General features: G+C 39.1%; 1 long non-coding RNA gene across 1 annotated transcript in view; it reads left to right on the forward strand.

The window, feature by feature from the left end:
- The window catches only part of LOC122241338, a 52,825-nt gene extending 38,390 nt beyond the window's left edge, over window positions 1-14,435 (forward strand). Inside the window, exon 6 of the long non-coding RNA XR_006221418.1 lies at window positions 13,992-14,435. This is a non-coding gene — a long non-coding RNA (uncharacterized LOC122241338). The remainder of the gene's footprint in view (window positions 1-13,991) is intronic.
- Window positions 14,436-15,576: the final 1,141 nt, after the last annotated feature.

The raw sequence follows: 15,576 nt of genomic DNA on the forward strand, positions 1-15,576 counted from the left end.
GTGTTAGTGGCTGTTAGTACAGAGGACATTAGAGAGATCAACAGGGTCACTGCAGTTATCTGAGAGATCTTTGAAATGACATGGGCCTTGGGATAAGACCCAGAAAGATGCCTCACTCAGGTTTAAGTGTCCGTGACTTTACATTGAGTTAATTTGATTCTAGACCTTTAGTCCCATACCCTAGGGAGAAGATTAGGCTTGTTTCTTACATTTGTGCTTCCAACTAAGATTGCATTTGGACAAGGATTCCATGGCTAAAATAATGAAGGTAAAAATGTTTATTTCTAACAAAGGTGAGCAGGTAAGATAATGGGCTGGGGTGGAGGTGTCGTTTGGAGCAGGTGGAGAGGGAACAGGGTGCTGGAAGGGTGTAGAGATGGTGCCACAGGAAGTGTGTTCTCTTCAAAATGTTGCCTAGCACTGGCCACGATCAGCATTCATAGTGTGGACCACAATCTGCCAGACGCCGAAAAGTCAAAATCACAGGCTATTCTAAGTGGAATGTTCATTCAGTAAGAAAATTGTTTGGGCAGGAGTTTAGCAGCCCTGGTCAAATGCAAACTGTGTCCAGCCAACTCGACTTGCTTGGCCGTTGGGTTTTTGCAGTGTGGGCAGCGTCACGCTGAGCCGTGTTTGAAACATCACCAGAGCCGGTCCCTCAGCAGAGCCTGACGACGATTAACCAGTATCCTTATCTACAGGCATCATGTTGCCTGAACTCCTGAAGAATTTGTACCTAGAGGAATTCCTGATGTTATTGTGTTTAGCCTTGTCTGGGGACTATTAGAATTTGGAAACTTTAAACATCGCTGAAAGGAAAAAGAAAAAAAAAACATAAATAAGGGATCTAAGAGAACAGCTACCGAACGCCACCATTGGGGTTTAAATGCTGGGCTTTAATGACATGAAGCAGGTTACTTCTCTCTTCATGCAACAAATCTTGATCCTGTACCTACTCCGCGCAAGGCATGGAAACAGCTCTATCTGCTAGGGCTGCTGGTGAAGACTAAACTGCATAATATTTGTAAACTGCTTAGTGTCTGAAGCATAGCAATTGTTCAGTAAATGGTAGCTGTTATGGTAACAGAAATAATCAAGGGTACATTTCCACATCTTTGTTAAAAAGCACAATCCAGTTTTAAATGGGAATAATTGCAGAATGCCTGTATGCAGAGACAAACCCGCACAATTCCAATCTCTAAAAGTAAAGTACAAGTCAAATCCTCTTTCAGAGACCTGCAAGAGTCAATTTAAATTTTCCTGTGCCCTGGAATTTTGCTGATTTAAATATTGTTCCAATAATAATATTATTATTATATTTTTATGTAGCTTTAAAAAACATTTTTCACATTCATTAACTCTAAATAAATTATTGCCAGGAGGCTTGGAAACCAACTTGTTTTATAGAGATTTTGGTAGGTTAAATTTGTTTTAAATGAATTTGGCCTGGATCAGCAACTGAGGTAAAACAATTAAAATGTCCAATTTGGGGGAATTCTTGGTAGCTTTCCAACATGCCGTTAGTTTTCATAATCAAGCTGTTATATGATTTTTTTTCATTATGCATGAGCAAATAGACTTCACTACACTCAATTTGAAGCAATTATTATCTGTGGCACAATATAATCAAAAGGCTACTGCTATTTGTTGAAGGATTCTTTGTTTGCCAAGATTATTAATAAAGTTATGCCAGAAGCACATACAGCACTGGTTGGCACTCAGCAGCTGGCTCTGGAAGTGGGAAAATAAATCAGAATTCTTGATGCTTGTATTTTTCACTACTTCTGCCAGTGTGTGTATTGGAGAACATTTCACATTAAATAGAACTAATTGCCTTAATTGGCTTATGGCTATCAAGCCCACTGTACTGTGGGTGTGTAGTCAGAGCATGACTGGGGGAACTTCGATTCTCATGGATTTAGTGGTCCAGGTGTAACACACAGAGCAAGGCAGTTGAAAAACATGCACTGCCTCTTGTTGTGTCGTGGAATTGTGGGGTCTGGGGTGGGTAAGAAGCCTCTTCTCATCAGCCTGGGGTGGTGACTCTTCCCACAACCAGCAAAGGCAAATAATTCCCTTTAGAGGGCACATGAAGGAATATCCATGTGTCATGATGGCCTCCCAGAGCAATCCATGAGCAAACAGTTCTCATTTCCCCACGTTACACCTGCGTTTTCAATAGGCAGAACCCAGCTTTGCTTTCTGGTGGCTGATAACAAATTTAATAACACTTGCAAAATTAAATTGCCTTCCTATTTTATCATGACCCCAACACATAAATCTTGAGGCTTTCTTCATTGCCACTGAATCTTTCATTTTGGGTGTCATTTCAAAGGACAGCCTGGTGGCTGGGTCATTCAACAGAGCCTAGAGGGCACTGGCACCGCCTTCCTCCATTAGCTCCTTGCAGATGCCAGAAGTTCCAGAGGAAAAAGCTTCATCCTCTGTTAAAATGCAAATGCCCAGCCCCTACATACGCGCACATGCACACACACTCACACACACACACACACACACACACACACACACGGAGCCCCTGTATGCTTCCAGACAGTTACATTCTGATATTCTTCAGTTTAAAATGGTAAGATGGAACATGAAGAAAATTTAGGGAGGCCTAAATAGGGAAGAAAGGCCAAGATGGGGAGGAGTCATTGTCTCCCCAAAACATCATGCTCCATAGTTCTCAAGTGGTGATGGTTTGCCACTTTAACTGATTAGTCTAATGAAAGACAAACAAACAAAAAACAACTGATTATTATGCCTAATGCATTTAAGGAGTAATCTTGCTACATCACAGCATTAAAATGGTGTGTGATTCAGGAAGAGTGAAAGTACTGGAATAATAACATTTGCCATTTATAGCTAGAAATAACATTGAAATACTCAGAAAGAATCAGAATTATCTTTGAATAAGTGAGGGAAACTCGCCTCCTTGGGCACATTTAGTGGGTGGGCAAAATTTTGTGCCTGAAGTCACCACTGGGATATGTCAAGTGCTGGGTATACACTTTCTGGAGTAATCAGTTTCACATCGGGGTGCTAAAGGTGTGGGCTGGTTCTCATGAGATGGGGCAGTGGGTCTCAACCTTAGTTCTACCCATGCATGAGCTTTCACTGGTCTCTGTAGGGAGGGCTCAAGTCTCTTGTTTTCCTTCTGCCCCTGGGAGAAGGCTCTGGCACACAAGACCACATAGGTAGAGATCACTTTTATTTGGCACTTTTACAAACGTGGGAAAAGGAAATGCAAAATGAAACCAGAACACCCCTATAATTGATGGAGCAGTTTGATCTGTCTCTCCTCTTTTTTGATGTTCTTATTAAATCTGAAGTTTATAATCACTTCCCACTCATGCTTGTGAGCAATTAAGAGCATCTGCCATCACAAGAAAGAAAAACATGTACGTGAGTAATGGAATCAATGACAGAGAGGGACTCATTTGTGCATTTTAAGCTGTAGATTTAAGGACATGTTCTTGATCATTAAAAGTAGCAGTTATTTTCATGTTCAAGAAAAGTTTTAAAATACTAAAAATAAAGCATAGGTAGAGATACTTCCTTTCTATCCAGATAAAAGGATTCCTGACTACATTTTCCAACATCAATCAGTTTGAAAAATAGTACAACATGACTGCCTTCTGAATAAAACTATTTTTGAGGTACTCACATTGCATATCTATCTCTTTGGATGCTGTAGTGGGTGGAATATACTTGTAAAATGTAAATGCATTCAGATTTTCATTCATTCAACAAAATCTGTTAAGCAGTCACTATCTACCAGGCATTGGACTGGGCCCCCAAGATCTAAAGATGATTAAAGCCATGGCCTCTGCTTCAGGGTAGCTCATGGTTTACTGGGCATCCTGTATAAGTTAGGGTGCTTTTGATTACAGGTACCATTTTTAACTTACTAAAGAGTCAGGAAGGGTGTTGAGGTGGGCTGATCCAGTGGCCCAGCAATGTCTCCCAGAACTCAAGTTCTGACTCTCCGTTTTGCACACCCCATGATAAACTCACTCCACCTCTCGCTGCTTCCCCTAATGCTCATGGATGCCTGCTGGTAGCATGTACATTCACATGCAGTGCAAGAAAGAAATAGAATAATTGCCTCTTAAGAATAATGAAATTCATTGCCCAAAAGCCTGAACAATGTTTTATGTATCTCATTGGCTCACACTGGTTCAGACCTGCAATATCCCCAAACATATCTCTGGTAAGGGTTTTGGTATTGCCATCATTGGCTCAGCCTAATCGGGGTCCACCTCTGAAGCAGGCGTCGGTTAGATTTCCCAAGACATATTAGCTCTCTGGGAAAGGGTTCTACTAGACAGGAGGAAAGGAGTAGGTACTGGGCTCTATCTTTTGCCACATTACCTTTCGTAACACTAAAAGCTATTTTAGTAATAATGTAGGACTTGACTGGCTGATGATGTGATTTTTGAAGTTTACTGTTTCTCCTGGATCAGAGGTTCTCAAACTTGAGAACCCAGAGGGCTTATTAACGCACAGTTTACAGGGCCCACCCCAGAGTTTCTGATTCAAAAAGCCCGAGGTATGGTCTGAGCATTTGCATTTCTAACAATGCAGGTGATGCTGATACGCTGACAACTTTGTGGAGGTGACACTTCTAATAGCAATTCGGCAGCCTTTGACGTGCTAAGCTCACCTCGGGGTTGGACAAAACTTACTTCAGGATTTGAACACATTTTCTGTCCATGAGGCAGACAGTTTCTCATGGACTCTATTGCTCATTTGCCTGGTTAGCCTTGAAAGTATCCTTTCCTCCACTGGACGTGGATTTGCCCATTACATAAAGAACCTCAAGAATCTTTTGAAAGCTATTGTTGCTGTTCCTAATAAAATAGTCTCCAAAATTATTTTTAAAAGCCAGTTATGAACATGCAAAAGGTAACCTTGTTTTAAAACTGAGCTATAAGAAAGTTCCAATTCATATGTCTGCAATTCAGAAGATATCTAGTATTGGATAAATTGAGCTCTCCTATATTGATACCGACAAGAAGAAATATATTACTGAGAATACTGAAAAACTAAATTGCTTAGGAAGTAAAAAGATCGTAATGTATTGACTCTCCACACATTGTACACAGACTGTATTTTGACATTGAATAGAGCAATTTAAAACCACTTCTTCAATGCCCAATTTTTATAATAGACCTTTGCTGAACTTACGTAGAAACGTCAGTGATGGTTGTCACTGAAAAGTTACTACATTTTCCAAAACAATTTGACTTGGTATTTGAACCTCTTAAGGAGGTAATTCTGGGGTGCCTGGGTGGCTCAGTCGGTTAAACATCCGACTTCAGCTGAGGTCATGATCTCACGGTCTGTGAGTTCAAGCCCTGCGTCGGGCTCTGTGCTGACCGCTCAGAGCCTGGAACCTGCTTCACGTTCTGTGTCTCTCTCTTTCTCTGCCCCTCCCCTGCTCATGCTACCTCTCTCTGTCTCTCAAAAATAAATAAGCGTTTAAAAAAAGAAGGTAATTCTGAGGAGCTCAGATGAATATGAGTTTTCAGAAAAAATATACCTGCAATGGGCCACATATTGTGCTGAGGACTATATTTATGAAATTACATTTAATGAATTTAAAACTTAAAAAAGAACAAATTAGGGGCATCTGGTTGGCTCAGTCAGTCAAATGTCCAACTTCAGCACAGATCATGATCTCAAGGTTTGTGAGTTCAAGCCCCGAGTCAGGCTCTGTTTTGACAGCTCAGAGCCTGGAACCTGCTTCAGATTCTGTCTCCCTCTCTCTCTGCTCCTCCCCCACTCACACTCAGTGTCTGTCTCTCAAAAATGAATAAATGTTATTTTTTTAAAAAAAAAAAAAAGGACCAATCAACAACAAATAAGAGCTCTCCTCATTTGCTTTTATGAGTTTGAGTTTCTCTCTCAGTGACTTAGGAAAGGTCATGACTCTAAGCAAAGATGTCTTAAAATGCCTTTCCTCAGTTTAAAACCCTTCTATAGTTTCTGATTTCTCACTGCATAAAGACTGAATTCCTTAATGGCACCATGGCCCCATCTTTGCCCTCTTGATAGAGCCTCACCTGAGGCCCTCTGGCCAGAACAACCTGCATGGGCCACACTGACCTTCCTTTTGAGTCTGGGCAGAGCCATGCTCCTCCCACCATAGGCTCTCTGCACCTGCACATCCCTCTGTTGGAAACACTGCCTCACACTCCCCTTGCTTGATAATCCTCCTCACCCTCCACGTCTCTGCTCAAATCTCACTTTCTCAAGAAAGACCTGCTGGGCCATTAAGATTTGTGAATTGAATGTTTAAGAGCCTATCATAGGACAGGCATGTGCAATATGATATTTAATCCTTCTGTCAACTGATCAGCCGGTTAGGCGTAGCTGCTCTTTCACATACGAGGACTGCAATTTGTCCAATATTAGACTAAGACAGTGCTGACTGTGGGAACTTGTGTACTTCTAGTAAACAAAGAAGAATGCCTTATATTTCTGCAGAGCAAACAGGATTACCACACACTGTCTACCTTGATTATATATGGTTTAGAATTATCTAGATGAAGGTATGTTTTATTTCCCCACACATAAATGCTAACAGGAAAAGACATTAGTTCTTGTCCTTCTTTCTTTCTCAACACTTGGCTTTAAACTGAACTTAATAAAATATAATATATATGAAAATGTGTTAATGTAAAAAGCACAGAAAAATGTGGCATGCTATGAATAAATGCTTGATGCAAGATTTAGAGATGATGCTCAAAGACCATCTTGCAATTTTTCTAAGCTGTGTGTATAGCAGAAAATGTGAATTTTGACAGAAAAAATGACCTTGACTTATTAAGAAAAATGAACATTTTTTCTAAAGGGAAAAAAATAATTTTAAATTCATGATCTAAATTACATTCCATGAAAATGCCTCCAAATTTAATTTAGAATTAAAAAAACCACACACAACGTCTACAGCATTCAGGAGAAGCCTGCATTTAAGACATGTTCCTTCCTTCAAGTGAAGGCATGGCATTCAGTCACACTATTTTTATTGAGTTGTAAGTATGTCCCAGCTGCAATTCAGTGGTACTTTGTCAAATAGAATTTTCTACCCAGAAGAGATATAGAAGCTAAACATTGTGGCTTAAACTTAAAGAAATCCTGAATTATAGATATTCTCAGGATTCCAAGTCATTCCTGAGTTCTATTTGCAGAATGCAATCCTGTGCAAGTAGGTCTTGATCTTTGTCTTCTGTTTTAATTTTTTGTTACTGTTTATTTACTTTTGAGAGAGAGAAAGCACACAAGCGGGGGAGGGGCAGAGAAAGGGGGACAGAGGTTCCAAAGCAGGCTCTGCGCTGAGAGCAGCGACCTCGCGAACTGTGAGATCATGTTCTGAGCTGAAGTTGGATGCTCAACCAACTGAGCCACCCAGGCGCCCCTAAGGTCTTCATCTTCTAATGAATAACCACTAAGATATGGTTTAAAGAAACATCATACAAAGCTAAAAGAAAAAAGAAAAAAAACTTAAAATAAAATTGCACCATAGTTCTTTAAAATTTTTGGGGGCATAGTAAACACTCAGCAAGGCTAGAAATTAAAAGGTGTTTACAGATTCAGATGAATCAGAGACTGATGATTTTCTGGAAGATTGCCTATGAACTATGATGTATATTACATTATACATCTCTTATGCAATTACATATTTTTTTTCTATAATCAAAGCAAGTGAGACTTGAATTACAAATCCATATGAAATTTCCAGAATTTTCTTTTTAAGACAGCCTTGCTTTTTGTTATTATTTTTTTAGCCTGTTGTATTACCACTGCCTAACATACGATATTCTAGGAAACATTTCATTTTAAAGGGTTCCATTACAGTTAATGAAGATAAGTCCATATGGTGTAATATTATAATGAATTTTCCGGTGGAAATTAATTAGATGTGTGAATGTGTGAATGTTAACATTTATTTACATCCCAGGCTAAATGTTCAAAGGAGTGTATGTTAAGCACACAATTAGAAGCAACGATGCATTAAATTGGCCTCACCAAGATTTAGTATTAATTTTAATAGTGCAATGGAACTCCTTGGAAAATCCATGTTGCTTGCTGCCCAATTGCTTGCTTTTGAGACTCCTTGTCTACCTAAGCAACTTCTTTACATAAAACTTGATAGAAAACTGAGGACGGAGAAGGAAAGCACATTTTCCACCTCCTATCATGAGGCTGTCTAATGTTCTCATTAACCTATGGACTTTCTCCCAACTCCTTTTGATTTGCACTGTGCAAACAGTATCTAACAACTCCTTTTGCAAACACTCAGTGACCTTTTAACCAGAAAGGGAATTCCTCACAGCTGCAAATCTGGAGTTACTATGTTCTTTTTAAAAGTGTTACTTTACTTAAAGTATAAAGAAACAGCAACAGTCTTTCACCAGGGTTTTCTTATTCCAAGACAAGCTCTTAGTAGGGAGGAATCATAGAACTCCAGAACCAGCTGGAGGTATTTCCTTCCCAGGTCAAGCATCATTCTGATTAACATTCTGAGATTATATTTAATTTGTGCTCAGAATTTATTGGGCTATTTTTAGTCATATATTTAGATTAGAAATATTTTATTGTTCTAGCGTTTCCTTAAAACACTATATAAACTAGTAATAATGAAGTCTAACCAGGTGTGAGCACTGGGATAGTAAATTGCATGGATTGTCTAATTTAGTTCTCTTACACATGCTACGCATGCATATATCCTATTTATATCTCTATTTTATAGAAGTGAAAAGTGGGGTATGGAAGTTACATAACTTTATCTCAATAGCTGGCAAGTAAGTGGTTGAAGTAATCTTTGAACCAATGACTGTCTGACTGACACCCAGTGTGTCAATCAGCCAATACTAAATGTTTTGAGGCGATTTTCATTATAGTCTTTAAAAAAAGCACCAACTGATTAGATCATAGTTATTTTGTGATTTTGTGTAACAAATATCTTGTTAAACCCCCAAAACAAATTTCACATACACTCAGTACAAAAAACAAGAAAGCTTGAATAATGAAAATATTATTTGCTGTGCTATACAGAGGAAATACATGATTGGATGAATACTTTGCAGCATTGTAAGTTTGCAAACTCTCTCTGAAGCATTCCGTATGAAGCTACTTCTTATAGGGGGAGCCTGGGTGGCTCAGTCAGTTAAGGGTCCGACTTCAGCTCAGGGCATGACCTCACGGTTCATGGGTTTGAGCCCCACGTCTCACTCTGTGCTGACAGCTCAGAGCCTGGCACCTGCTTCGGGTTCTGTGTCTCCTCTCTCTCTGCCCCTCCCCTGATGCACTCTCTCTCTCTCTCTCTCTTTCTCTCTGTCTCTCTCAAATAAATAAACATTTACAAAAATCTTAAAGTTACTTCTTATGTAATGAGACCTCTTCATGAAACCCAAATGCCTCTATTTCCCTGATAGTCTTGATAACTGGGAAAGGAAAAGAAAACAGCAGTTGGTGAACACAATAACAAGACTGAGTTAGAGTATGTGTTAGTCTAAAAGACATTTGCAAGTCAAGTAACATATTTTAGTAAATAAAAGATGGTTTCAGGCAGCTCAGAATTCTGGATAAATGTCATTTGCCTTATGAAGAAATTTCAGCAAGAAGAGTAGCAAATTTCATGATTTCTGAAAATGTGAACTTGATCTACCCTCGTAGCCTATATGCCCACCTGGACTTTAGTTCTTGCAAAGGCACTGGAAATTTCACGGTGATGAGCAAATCTTCACTGCCACTGACTATGCAACTTTAATTTAAATGTATAAGACTTACAACCCCATCACTACCCCTTCTCTCCTTATAAATTCTAGACCTGTCATCTATGGGACTGATGAATGTGATGAGTATTAGCTGTACTCTCCAAGCGATTTGTTGTATAGGAAAAAGACAAAGAAGGATGTAGGAAACATGTAGACTTTTATCCTGAAAGCAGAATAGAAAGGAAAAGTAAAATTTTATTTCTTATTTTGACTCTGGCAAGAACTGAAGGTTTGAGGTCACAAGTTTCCTTGTTTACACATGTAATTGTACGGCAAAGCCATTGCAAACTGACTTAGGTTTTCAATCTCATACAGACTAATTTTATATCAGCAGATATAAAATTTAAAGTGAAAAGGGAGGGGAACCTGGGTGGCTCAGTTGGTTGGGCGGCCGACTTCGGCTTGGGTCATGATCTCGCGGTCCGCGGGTTCGATTCCCCACGTCGGGCTCTGTGCTGACAGCTCAGAGCCTGGAGCCTGTTTCGGATTCTGTGTCTCTCTCTCTCTGACCCTCCCCCGTTCATGCTCTGTCTCTCTCTGTCTCAAAAATAAATAAACGTTAAAAAATTTTAAAAAATAAATAAATAAAGTGAAAGGGGAACTACCAAATAATTTCAGGGTCTAACTTTATGTGTTCAGTAAATATTGTGCAGATCCCACAGCTAAGAATTGCCATGGAATTGGAGCTGGGGAAGTAAGTAAAATCTTCTCTTGCTTTATTTTTCACATGAGATTTAAAAATTGTAACATATTCTCAAATCCATTTCTTGAATGACACATACTATTATAAACTTATAAATACAAAAGAGTGGTTAGTCACCTCTAAAAGCAAATCAGACAATGTATAGAATGAGGGGGACCTCATAGGTCATCAAGTCATCCCTTGCCTCTAGACATAATTACAAGTACATATGCTACTGTCATGAGTCTTCTTAAAAATTCTTGCCTTCCTTTTGTCTCCCAAACTTGAAATGAGTTTGTTTTCACTCCCATTTGCCTCTAGTTGACTTGGTAAAGAGGTGACTGTAATATTCCCTACCTGGAAAACATTTGAAAAGAAGCTGAAGAAAAGCTATCAGAGATAATTCAGGCAAATCAGAATTCCATAATAACTGTGGGTGTTGCAAACAGTTCAGGTTTGGATATCAGATCTAGGATGGATCACTTGTTTCTTAACTCATGTGGTCAGAGTTTTTCAAACTTGATAGCTAGAGAGCGGGTTAAAACTCATCTCTGGGTTTCACCTCCAGAGTTGGATTTAGTAGGTCTGAGTGGGGCCTCAGAATTTGCAGTTGTACCAAATTTCTAGGTTCTGCCAAGGATGTTGACGTGTGTGTGGGTGGGGGGCACTTTCGGAAGTTCTGCCCCTGATCACCAGGTAACTTGTTTTAAGTAGCTAATCTTCAATTTGCTTGTCTCTGAAAGGGAATATCATTATCTGTGAAGACAGATACACTTAGCCCAATCCCTGGCACAGAGTGTATAAATTTGCAACCCTGAAATATTTAAAACCACCCACACTCCATATATGACAAAAATGCAGGCGGGGATAAATATGAAGGTTTTATGTTTGTTTGCATTTTGTTTGATCATTGTGTTTTGATTATTCCCAAGGTCTCCATGCTTCTAAAAAATAATTTTGATTATTCCCTTTATTATGTTATTTTAATCCCTCACCATAAAAATAAAAATACATGATATAAAACTCATGTAAAAAAAATCTCTAATATAAGATCCAGACAAACACTGTTTACAAATAGAATAGAATTTTTTGACTTGATGGTATCTTAGAGACTATCCGGTCAACTTGTTCATTGTAAAGACAGAGAAACTTTTCCAAAGTCACAAATTATTTAGTGACTAAATCCCAAGTCATTCAGATCAAGCCAGCCCAGTGCTGTGCCACCACCTCCAGAAAACAACTTCACATATATGTTTAAAACTTATTATTATTTAACAATATATTTATTAAATCATAAGTTGGCAGGAGGGAGAGACGGCCTGACCTCAATGTGCCAAAGTCTAAAATGACTGTATTTGGCTTCCGTAGGGTCCTCTCATGGGGCAGGCATGGCAGGAACAAGTTCGTGGTTCTAATCACTGGAGGTGTTGGATTGGAGGTGGGGGGCAGGGGGCTCATCTGTGGTAGGTCTGGAAGACAAACCTGAGAGAGTATTTGAGGACCTGGGTGGGCAGCAGCATTCACTCCCATTAGGGCAGGGAGGGTGGGTCAGCCTTAGGGTAAGGCTCTTTCTTTGGACTACAACCATCACCAACCTTCTCTAGGGTCCCGTTTGGCCTCTTATTGCCAAACAATGATTTGGCCTCCCCTCCAGACTGTGGGAAAAAGTTTTGGTAACTACTGCCTGTGATCCTCAGGCCCCAGTAGTGAGTCAGTGGGTTAGGATAGCAGGGTCATCTCAACTGGCTCCAATCCACAACCTGTTCTTAGCCACTACAAAAAGAATAACACTCTACCATCGTTTCATTTATCATCATTAGGAAAATTGTATCTATTACTTGGGAGGAAAGCGTAGGGTGTCTAGGAGCAATGCTGAGCTACACTGTGAATTTCTCTTCAAACACGTCTGTGTGAAGCTGTCTTTGAAATAAAGTTTTCTCTAAGGGCTAGAGTTTTTCAAGAATTCCCAGTAATACTCCTATGCCAGACTTCCTTTCCTATGCCAGATTTCCTTTTTTCCCCTTTGTTTTTCTTTTTTATAGATTTTCCTTTCTTACAGTACACTCTCTTTGTGGTGGAGTTATTTGTCTTTCTTCTTGTACCACTGGCTATTATGGTTGTTATGGCACAGAAAGGAAATGAGAGATAGGAATCCCAGACATTGGTAGATGAGAAAGATCCTCCAAAGTTTCTACTTTCCCCTTTTGCTGGGGTCTTATTTAAACTATTACTAAAACCATCCAAGAATAGAGCAAGGTCCCATCTGGAAATGTTAACCCCTACTGCCATCAAGGGAAAAGATAAAGGAACTATTATGGACTGAATATTTATGTATCTCCAAAATTCACTTTTTGAAATCCTAACTCTCAATGGGATGGTCTTTGGAGATAAGGCTTTGGGAGATAATTAGTTAGATAGGGTCCTGAGGTTGAGGCCCTCTTGATGGGACAGATGTAATGCCCTTATAAAAAGGAGACATGGGATCTCCCTCTCTTCTCTCTACCATGTAAGGATACAACAGTTAGAAGGCCCTAGGCAAACAAAGAAGAAGGCCACCTGACACCTAATCTACCGGCATCAGGATCTTGAATTTCTCAGCTTACAGAAGCATAAGAGATAAATGTTGGTTGTTTAAGCCATCCAGACTGTGGTGATCATTATGGCAGCCCAAGCTGACTGAGATAGGAATTGAAGTTGAGAAACTTCAAGAAAACAAGTCTAAGAATCAACATTTTATTTCCATTAATGACAGGTGAAATTCAGGACATGAAATGATTTAGAATACAGGATGAGAAAGTACAGTTCACCATACAGAAAAGCTTTATAGAAGCAAGGAAATTATTATCATAAAATTCATGAGAGGGTGACTCTTGAGAAGAAGAAGGGGCTCATGGAAGGGATACATACAAGAGATGCTGGCCTCTTAGGTGCCATCACCCTCCATATCTTATCCTGGATGGGGTTGCATGAGTATTTGTCTTTCAACTACTGGTGAACGATACATATGTTTTTATAAACATTTTTGCAACTATGTTTTATTTCATATTTTTAGAGCCTTGTAAGAAATTAAATGGCTATTTAATATTTGGAATTTCTGTATAAAATTTTAAAGAATTTGACTGGATTATATGAATAATAATAAAGACAGAGGCACCTGGGTGGCTCAGTCAGTTAAGCATCCAACTTCGGCTCAAGTCATGATCTTGCAGTCCACGGGATGGAGCTCTCCATTGGGCTCTGTGCTGACAGCTCAGAGCCTGGAGCCTGCTGCAGATTCTGTGTCTCCCTCTCTCTCTGCCCCTCCCCCACTCACGCTCTGTCTCTCTCAAAAATAAAACATTAAAAAAATTTTTTTAATAATAATAAAGACAAAAATAACATGTCTTTTATTAGCATATTTCTGTAAATTCTATGACCTTTGCTGTCTCACTGCACCTTTCCTAACAGGCTGAATTTCTTGAGTGCTTTTTTTGGTATCTTGCAGTAATCATTTATTAGATTTTAGTTGTTTATTATGTGCCTAGGTTTTCAGGAGCAACTATAAGAAGCAAAGAGAAAATGTGTAACTATTTTATTCTAAAAATGAGATATTGAAAAGCAGCAGTTGTATAACTCGGATTTATATCAGCCCAAAAGGATGAAGAAAGAAAAAAGGAAGAAAGAGATGGAAGAGAAGGTAGAGAAAAGTTTAAGGGAATAAAACTATGTACAGAGTGCTCAATGCATGCTAGATGGTTTCATTCAAGTATTAGATTTATTTCCCCAAACCATGGGAGCTCTTTTTTTACCAAGGGGAAAAGAGACTCCAGGAGAGTTTCTTGTAGCCCTTCAATTTGATTGCTCCCAGATTACAGCTCTGATGTTACCATATATTAGTAGCGAGAAAAAAAATAATGGCATCCAGTTCTGGTGACATCGACAACTTTCCGAGTAAAATGGCTTTAGGTATCATTTGCCTCAAGAAATTCCAGTGGATTGGAAAAACTGTAGTTGCTTCCCTGTCAGTTCATTAGAGACAGGGACTGGGGACTCTATAAGAGTTTCCACACTTGCACTTTTCAGAGAAATCGGGCTGGCATTAATAGAAATATAAGTGAATGGATCTTGTCTTCAAAATCTGATCTGTCACCTGGTTCCAGAGAGAAGACAAAGTCATACCTTATTGGGGGATGGTAAAATAGACCTCTGAAATTACAAGAAATTGTATGATGTGTCATTAAATGCAATTTCTTTTTAAGAATTCTCTCATTGGTAATTATTCTTATTATGTAGGTGGACAGTCTCTTAATATAGATAAAGACCTTTGCAGCTGCTCTCATCATAGGCCTCATGTTTAATATGCACTTTGTAATTAGCGTGGATGTAAAGCCCCACATTTGCAGTCAGCTTCCCTTTCTGTCAGATCGGTTTTTAATCTGGGCTGTGTTCAGCTGCGAAGGGCTGATAAGCATTTCTGAAATCTCTGTACACGACAAACAGCACTTTAATCTCGTCTTTCAATTTCCAGTGCACTCATTACACAAATTCAGCTCAAAGAACCTTGATGCATGAAAATTAGCCTTCCTGGATGTGGTACAATTTCTTTTAACCTTTTAAAAAATACTCTGACCCTCCAGGCCATTCGTCCCAGCAAAATGTAGGCAGTGACTTACTTGCAAAATGGAGGAGATTCATCTCGAAGGCCAGGGAGACTAAAATTGAGCTAAATGTTAGCTATTTGTTTTAATTGAAGATGAGGGAAATGATTTCTTCAATTTTAACCTAATTTTTAGAGAATAAACATCATTACATAGAGATCAATTATATTTCTGTGTAGTTCTTTCATATACAGAACCTCCACTAGCCCAGCTGTCTGACAGAGCTTGCTCATTTAAACCTCAAGCCAATTAGCACCAATTTTCAATCAGTTATGTAAGTATTAACCTGTTCCTCTCTGTATGTAATCTGTGTGTGAGCTGGCTTGAAGGAGATGAAATTCTTAAAGTGTCAAATTGCTTTCCCTAATACGTGCTTAGGTCTTTATTTGCATTACACCCTAGGCTCTGATTTCAAGCTTTCAAAGATAAAAATGTGTGAAATAGCTGCTGTTCCTTCCTAGTCTCTAGAGAT

The sequence above is a fragment of the Panthera tigris genome, chromosome C1 (assembly GCF_018350195.1).
Source record: "Panthera tigris isolate Pti1 chromosome C1, P.tigris_Pti1_mat1.1, whole genome shotgun sequence".
In the NCBI taxonomy this organism is placed as follows: Eukaryota; Metazoa; Chordata; class Mammalia; order Carnivora; family Felidae; genus Panthera; species Panthera tigris.